The 7,167-nt window shown below is 37.6% G+C and overlaps 1 pseudogene; it reads left to right on the forward strand.

Moving 5' to 3' along the window:
- The first annotated feature begins 296 nt into the window (after positions 1-296).
- LOC147419438 (uncharacterized) lies at positions 297-1,002 on the forward strand (annotated as a pseudogene).
- The last annotated feature ends 6,165 nt before the right edge of the window (positions 1,003-7,167 follow it).

Genomic DNA, 7,167 nt, shown 5'->3' on the forward strand with positions numbered 1-7,167 from the left:
GAGGTTGAAACAAAGGAACTCATGGAGATTGAAGCTCAAATCCCTTCATTTCCGAAAAGTGTCAATCCCAATAGATTTTGGGTGGTTGCCTTCTTAGATAATGACCTTCTTCAAAGGAAAGATTATATTTTCGAGGATGCTAAGTCTATTGACATTATGAAAGACTAGCAAAAAGAGATCAATGATCGTATTATCTTGGCATCCTTGAGGTTTATCTTACCATCAACATTCTATGTGTGTTTTTGTAGATTGTTCATAGTTAATAAGTGTTCTTTGTATTTCTTTGTAGATTATTGATGCATGACTATAAGTGAGATTTCCAACATAAAGTGAAGGTGGTTGACCCAACCATCTCTCACTATTTGAGAACTCATTCTGACATAAGGAATTGGCTAGCCATTATTGATTTTGAAACATGAGCTCCTTCTATGCCCCTACCATGAGAGGTATATTTTTTTGCAACCCTAGCTCAGTTTGAGTTTTTCATCTTTGAGGTTTTTGAATATGTCCACTGGTCTTGCCACATCTCACATTGAAGTCTTATTGCAATTGATATCATTGATAAGACATTTTTATATTGAACTCTCTTGAGGATCACCATGCAATGGCTAGGCTGTAAGTGTAAATTTCCAATACTTTAGCCAATGCTCCCACTTTCAGTCATTTTGTCTTTGGTTAAGCCAATGCTTTGGATCTTTCTAAATAGGACTGACTCAAGGCTAGTAGAGGAAATTGAGCAATGTCCTCCCATCACAAAGCTCATGGATGACATGCACACCTTAAATGTGAAGGTATGGTGTTGTTAGATTGTAAGTAAATACTTTTTTAAATAGTGTATTTATGCCTCCCCTTCTGTTTGTGTAGCCACCCTTGCAGGAAGAGGTTTTCTCATGTGGATGGAGAGTGATAACAAATGCAAATCTAGTGGTTGACTACACCTATTGCAACCCAAAAAAGAATATTAGAGTAAGAATTGACCATATAAATATAGATGTTACTTGAAATTTTCTCTTTGAGAGGTAATACACTAATCTTTCTTTGCTAGATCTATAGGAATCGCTACACCCACAACCATGTTTGGTGGGTAAGAGAAAAGTCAATTAGGTATATGGTCAATGTCTAGATGCCACTACCCACAGCAACACCTAAGGTCCCAATGGGCCAAAGAAGCCAAAGGAAGAGGCCAGGCACCATAGAGGGCAAGAAAGATCCACACAAAAGAGAAAAGGTAGAGGAAGAGAAGCCCAAGGAGGTTCGAAAGGAAGAGAAGAAAAGAAGCTTGTTGCCCCCAAAAAGAGACCTAGAAAAACACAATTACATGCCGAAGAGGAGTAAAAGAAGGAGATAAAGAAGAAGAAGAGGACATCAGAAGAACCAAAGCCTAAGGAGGAAGATAAGCAAAAAACACCAAAAAATCCAAAGCACAAGGAGGAAGAGAAGAAGCAAAAAACAGCCAAAGAGACAAAGCCTAAGGAGGACAAAAAGAAAGAAGAAGAGCCAAAAACACAAAGAGCCCAAGAAGAACAGAGGAGGCCATGGCCAGCCCAATAAAGAGTCCTAGAAATCCCAGAACCCCCAAAAGTATTTTGTGAAACAACAATTTGTAAATATCAAAATGGTATATATTCTACTTGAGAACATTACATAGTCTCTACTTGAGAACATTACATGCTCTCTACTTTAGAGCATTTTGTAAACATTACGTACTCATATTTTTTTTGTAAAGAGAAAACATTACATATTCTCTCCTTAAGAGCATGATGCAAACCTTACATCCCTTGTAAATTTTATGACTTTTGTTGGATCCATCTCTTGTATAGCTCCCAATATAGTCTTTCATTTTTTTTTTTATTTGGGGCAGTTTTTGCATCTATCTCTGCATATTTTTCCTAGTCCGATTGTGTTGACAACAACATGTTGAGGCCCAAAGCATAATCCATGCCATCTTCCAACCCTACTCTTGAAGGGCCTAAATAATCTATCAACCATGTGGGGAGTTTTTTCAAGTAAGTGAAGATCATGAAAACTAGCTTAGGTCTACCGCTTCCTTCTCTTCCATCTCAACCTCTACCTTCTCCTACTCATGGGATTTTTCTTCTCCTTCTTGCTCACAAGGAGTGAGGAAGAGGAGCCAGAATCCATATCTCTTGACCTATTGCTCATTGTAAGGGTGATAAACCTAAACCTGGTTGACCTATTTATAGTTTTGTAAAGGCAAGACTACACATATAATATTCATGGACTCAAACAAGACATTTCCATCAAAAAAAAAAATGGAAACCAACAAGATGTGACATCTAAACCAAAAAAATGGAAAAGAAAACCAAAATTTGTCATTGATATGAAAATATTGTACAAAATGTCAGTCTGCTACAAGATGAGGCAACTAATATTTGTCATTTGATATAAAAATATTGTACAAAATTCCAATCTACTACAATTGATACAATTTGCATAGGGAGCAGGCTTTATCTTGGAAGAAGATGTACTATCCCTTTTGGCACTTCTTGGCATAGAAATTGCTTTTCAATCCTCCTCAAGACCTACAATCCATATTTAAAAATAGGACAAGTAAGAATATGTCTCACACAAATAATGGTAGAAATAAAGAAACCATTATCTATTGAGGCGGTCCGGGGCAGGCAACAAGAGAGGCGACCTCTAAACACCCCTCAAGGCTCTCGTGCTGCTCAATTGGAGGTGGGGCAACCACAAGCACAACAAAAAAACAAACCCACAGCCAAACCCAAACAAGATAGGGGCACCACCTAGTTATGGTATGCGAACTAGGACGCAAGAGAGATTTTGGCACAACCAAGAAGATGCACCACACAACACACCCAAGAAACCTCACACCAAGACACGCACAAAATGGACCAGATAGAGCTAGAGCAAAGGGAAGAGAGAGTGGATCTTGCGTAATACCTTATTTGTGACTTGCAAATGGAGATGGTTCGTTATGATGCTATCGTAGAACTTGTAAAACAACTCACTCAATGCTTAGTGATTGCTAATCATTGCCAAAACACACACACACTGTCTTAGGGTGTGGGAGACCTCTCACCACAATACCCTCTTACAATGGACACAAAACTGGCAATGAAAAACACACTAAAACACTTTCTAAAATCAAGATCAACCGATAAAAACTCAAAATACACAAGTCACCTTGAATTCACCAAACCGTATTGCACAAATAGAAGGACGAAGATTTGAACGTCGAATCACGCCTTTGATGCACCAAACCTCAATTTATTGATGATGAAGGAGCATGTACAATAGTGGTTTTGAGATTTATGGAACTCACGCTCTCTCACTTGCAATGTGTAGCTTGAAGGCTTCTCTCACACCAAGAGTGAAGCTCACAAGTGGTTGCGACACCTAAGTCTCTCCTCACGCATAGAGTGTTGGGGTGCTATGTGAGATGTTGGAGATTGTTTTACAAGAAGGAGAGGGGCCTATTTATAGGTTGGAGACCCCTCATTAAGATTATTGGAAATCCTAATTTACAAGCTAACAAATCAGGATTATGATTTTTTTGAATATCAAAACATTGTGGGCTTTCTTTGTCTGCTTGAGTCATGGGTGTGGGCTCAAAAGAGAGCATTATTGATGGTAGATAAGGTGAAAGTAAGTAAGGAGAGAGAGAGAGAGAGAGAGAGAGAGAGAGTTACTTTGTACATGTCTTGAGGTGAGGTGTCTTTTATGGTTAGGTCAATGATATTTTGTGTTAGTATGTTAGTGGTTAGTGTTAGTAATCACTAGAAAGTTAATGATATAATTACAATGGGTAGAATGGGGTGGATGGTTGGAGTAAGATGGTTGAATGAAGTGAGCAAATCCTTGTGATGGTGAAGCTTGAAGAAGTTTTGGACTTACTTGTGTAGGTTCTCAAAATGACTATCGATCTTCTTCTTCGTCTTCTCTTCTTTACGCCACCGCCGCCAAGGTTGATCATCGTGATGAAAATGGTAATTCCGTTGATGAGATATCTTGATTTGCAGAGGTTAAGCATGGTACACATGCTGAATTTATGTATATATATAAGGAGTAAGATGGAATTGTACTTTGGAGATAATAGAGAGAGACATAGAGATGGTGTATGTACATGGAGAGCTCATATGAGAGCTATGGGAGTAAGTGGGGAGGTTAATGGTGAATAAGGTGAGAGAAACCATTGAAGGTGCAGGTTTGAGTGAGGGATTGAGAGGAATGTGTGTGTGTGTGTAGAAGTGTGGAAAGAGGTGAGAGAAGACTATGGGCTACTTGTGAGAAAAGTGGGCAGACTGGGGTCCACTCAAAAAATCATATCTCACCGCTGGTAGCTCCAAAAATCATGAAAAAATTTGAGGTGATTATTCAAAGTGTGGGCTACATTTTCTCTTTTTGACCACCGCTCCAAATTCAGAGTGGAGATGGATATTAAAAATCCCACCAAAAGACCTGTTTTTTCTTCACAAAAAGTCTTCAGTGGCCCCCTCCTTTGTTGAATTTGTACAATGCATCCAAGAGTGAGCCCCTCCTTTGTCATATCATAATACAAATCATCCAAGTTGCCCTTGACACATGCATGAAGGAGTATTATTGGTGAATAAAGAAATATATACATGGTGGGACTAGTTTATGGACTTTAGCTCAATAAGCACATGGTGTTAGAATAATGAGTAAAAATAATAATAAAAATATGGAGGAGTTATGGATATGGAAAGATATTGGAATCATATGATATGGTCCCTCTTTGAATTATTTTGGGTGAAAGAGGAAAAGGTATGCAAGTAAATAATATAATAAACGTGACCAATGAGTACAAATCAATTTTTTGTTTTCACGAGGGTGAGGGTGAAAATGTGGGAGTGATTTGTATAAAGAAAAAATATAATGTTAGAGTATGTACATATTGGCAAAAAATATACTTATGGTGTAAGAGGATGAAAGAAGGTGTACATAGGTTTAATAAAACACACACCTAAGTAGAAATATTTAAATAAATATACCAAAATAATTATAAAAAATCCCTATATTTAGGCCATATATACAATGCAATATTTACACACAAATGGACCATAATATATTTTATTTTTTTGATTTTATTTATTTTTTTGACTTAACTAGCCCAGTGACTAGCTAGATGAGGATTTTAAGAAGATATGGGAAAAGCCCCCTAACTCACACACGCCTATGTACAGTGAAATGGTAGGGATAGCCATAGTGTTTGGGTGAATTTGGTAGGGTGAGGTAGCTTACTATGGCAATTATGGAAAGCCGAAAAACGGCTATCACTATATACCTTCTTTTTAGCTAAAAAGCAAAAGTTGTAGGTAAATATATCTTCTCATTGAATACATCCTACCTCACTTGGTACAATGTGCACTTGGTTCTGACTTTCAACGTTGCCAAGTGTTCATTGTTCATACATACATTAATGACATGAATGGGGTTCTCATTAAAATAAAAAATGTTTTAATTTAAAGTGACCAAGTTTCCCCCTCCCCCCCACATGATGCCATCGGCTATTTAAAAAATGAAATAATGAAGTTTTGGGTATGGATCATGTATTTACAGATAATGGAGCCAGATTGTTCTTTGTAGAGGACCCCATTCACTGTTTTTTGACTCCAACCTTCATCCTCATTTTCTAATATATCTTCATTGTCTAAGCACTTACATAAAATTGAAACTCTTCTCTGCTATGCTTACTTGCAATGTTTTCCTTTAAACATTTATGGATCTCATAAAAGATCTTGCACCTATAGCTTTCACTGAACACTGAGTTTGGTAGTGGCCACTCTCCACTTCTAAAACTAGGTAGCAATGCAACTTTGGTGGCAGTGCCCAATCCTTCATAATTTTGGTGGGACATAAAAATGATCATAAAAATATATCCCTTTTTCTACCAGAGAATCTTGATTTCTCCCTATGTAAATCTCTTCACCAATGGATCCATGCCAGACATCCAAAATATCTATGCCACACTCCACCGACTGTCATTCCTCTATGTTTGAGGAGTAGAGGCATGTAATGAGCATAGTACAACATGTACAAAAAAATTAACAAGAGAATAACCACAAACAAACAAGAAGACAAGTGTGCACATATGACCCACTTACAATTAGCTCTGTGTAGAGAAATATTTGAGCTTTCAGATTGAAGGTGAAGCTCCTTGTGCATGTAAACATGTTGCACTAAAACCTCTTTCATTGTCGTCTTGGCTCTAGCAAGTCAAAAGTCTTTCACTTTTCCTTTCAACATGACCAGAATGGGTTTTTGGATGAGTCTTTTCTTCTCATGTTCTATTGCATTAGAATTCAACTATCCTTGGTTATGGATATTGGGATCCATTGGTTTTGATCATGTAATGTGTCATAAGTGGTCATGGTTTTAATGGATATGCTAGAGCATTTAGATCAGACGGACTCCATTGCTTGAGGAGAATAGGATGCAAATCAGATGAAGGTGAAGAGAGGGCGAGGGGTAGAGGAGGTGAGACAGAGGGGCAGGAAAAGGAGGGGAAAGAAGGCCATGAGAAGATTCACAAAATCTTTTGGGTCAGTGAAGGAGGAATTCTTAGGTAAAAGAACCAAGTACTTGAAAGTTACTTCAAATTTTGGCTCAAAGAAAATTCATTTCAAAAAATTCAAAAGAAATTTCTAAATAGAAGATTCCTTAACAGAAGCCCTCCCTTCATTGGCTTGGAGCACTATCTCTATCTCTAAACATTAAAAGGCAAAAAAGAGACCTCAAACTTTTCCCTAATGATTGTATGTCACAACCATTCGACCAAATAACGATAAGAGTATGAGATGTGACACTCACAAAGAAAAAGATCATGCTACTAAAAATAGTGCCGCACAAACTATGCAATGTGGGAGCAATCATCACTAATGTAGCCATGGTACTCACGTATGATCACCCGCAAATGTTTAGAGCTATCCAGCCCATCAACTATCACCTTTGCATGATGGTAAGATGTATGTACAAGGATCTCCACCTTCAAGAGCATTTCAAAAGGCTAGTATACATGAAATAATGCTTTTTGATCATGCATCTAAAAATGCAAAGCGAATGTAAATTTATTCAGCCATTATAATTTGTACCTGCTTAAAGAAGTAATATTTGGACTAGATATCCTGTTTTGGGACAAAGGTGTAGTTCTCTATGAAATCCATG

Source organism: Adiantum capillus-veneris, chromosome 29, assembly GCF_014529385.1.
Source record: "Adiantum capillus-veneris isolate H3 chromosome 29, ASM1452938v2, whole genome shotgun sequence".
NCBI classification, from domain to species: domain Eukaryota; kingdom Viridiplantae; phylum Streptophyta; class Polypodiopsida; order Polypodiales; family Pteridaceae; genus Adiantum; species Adiantum capillus-veneris.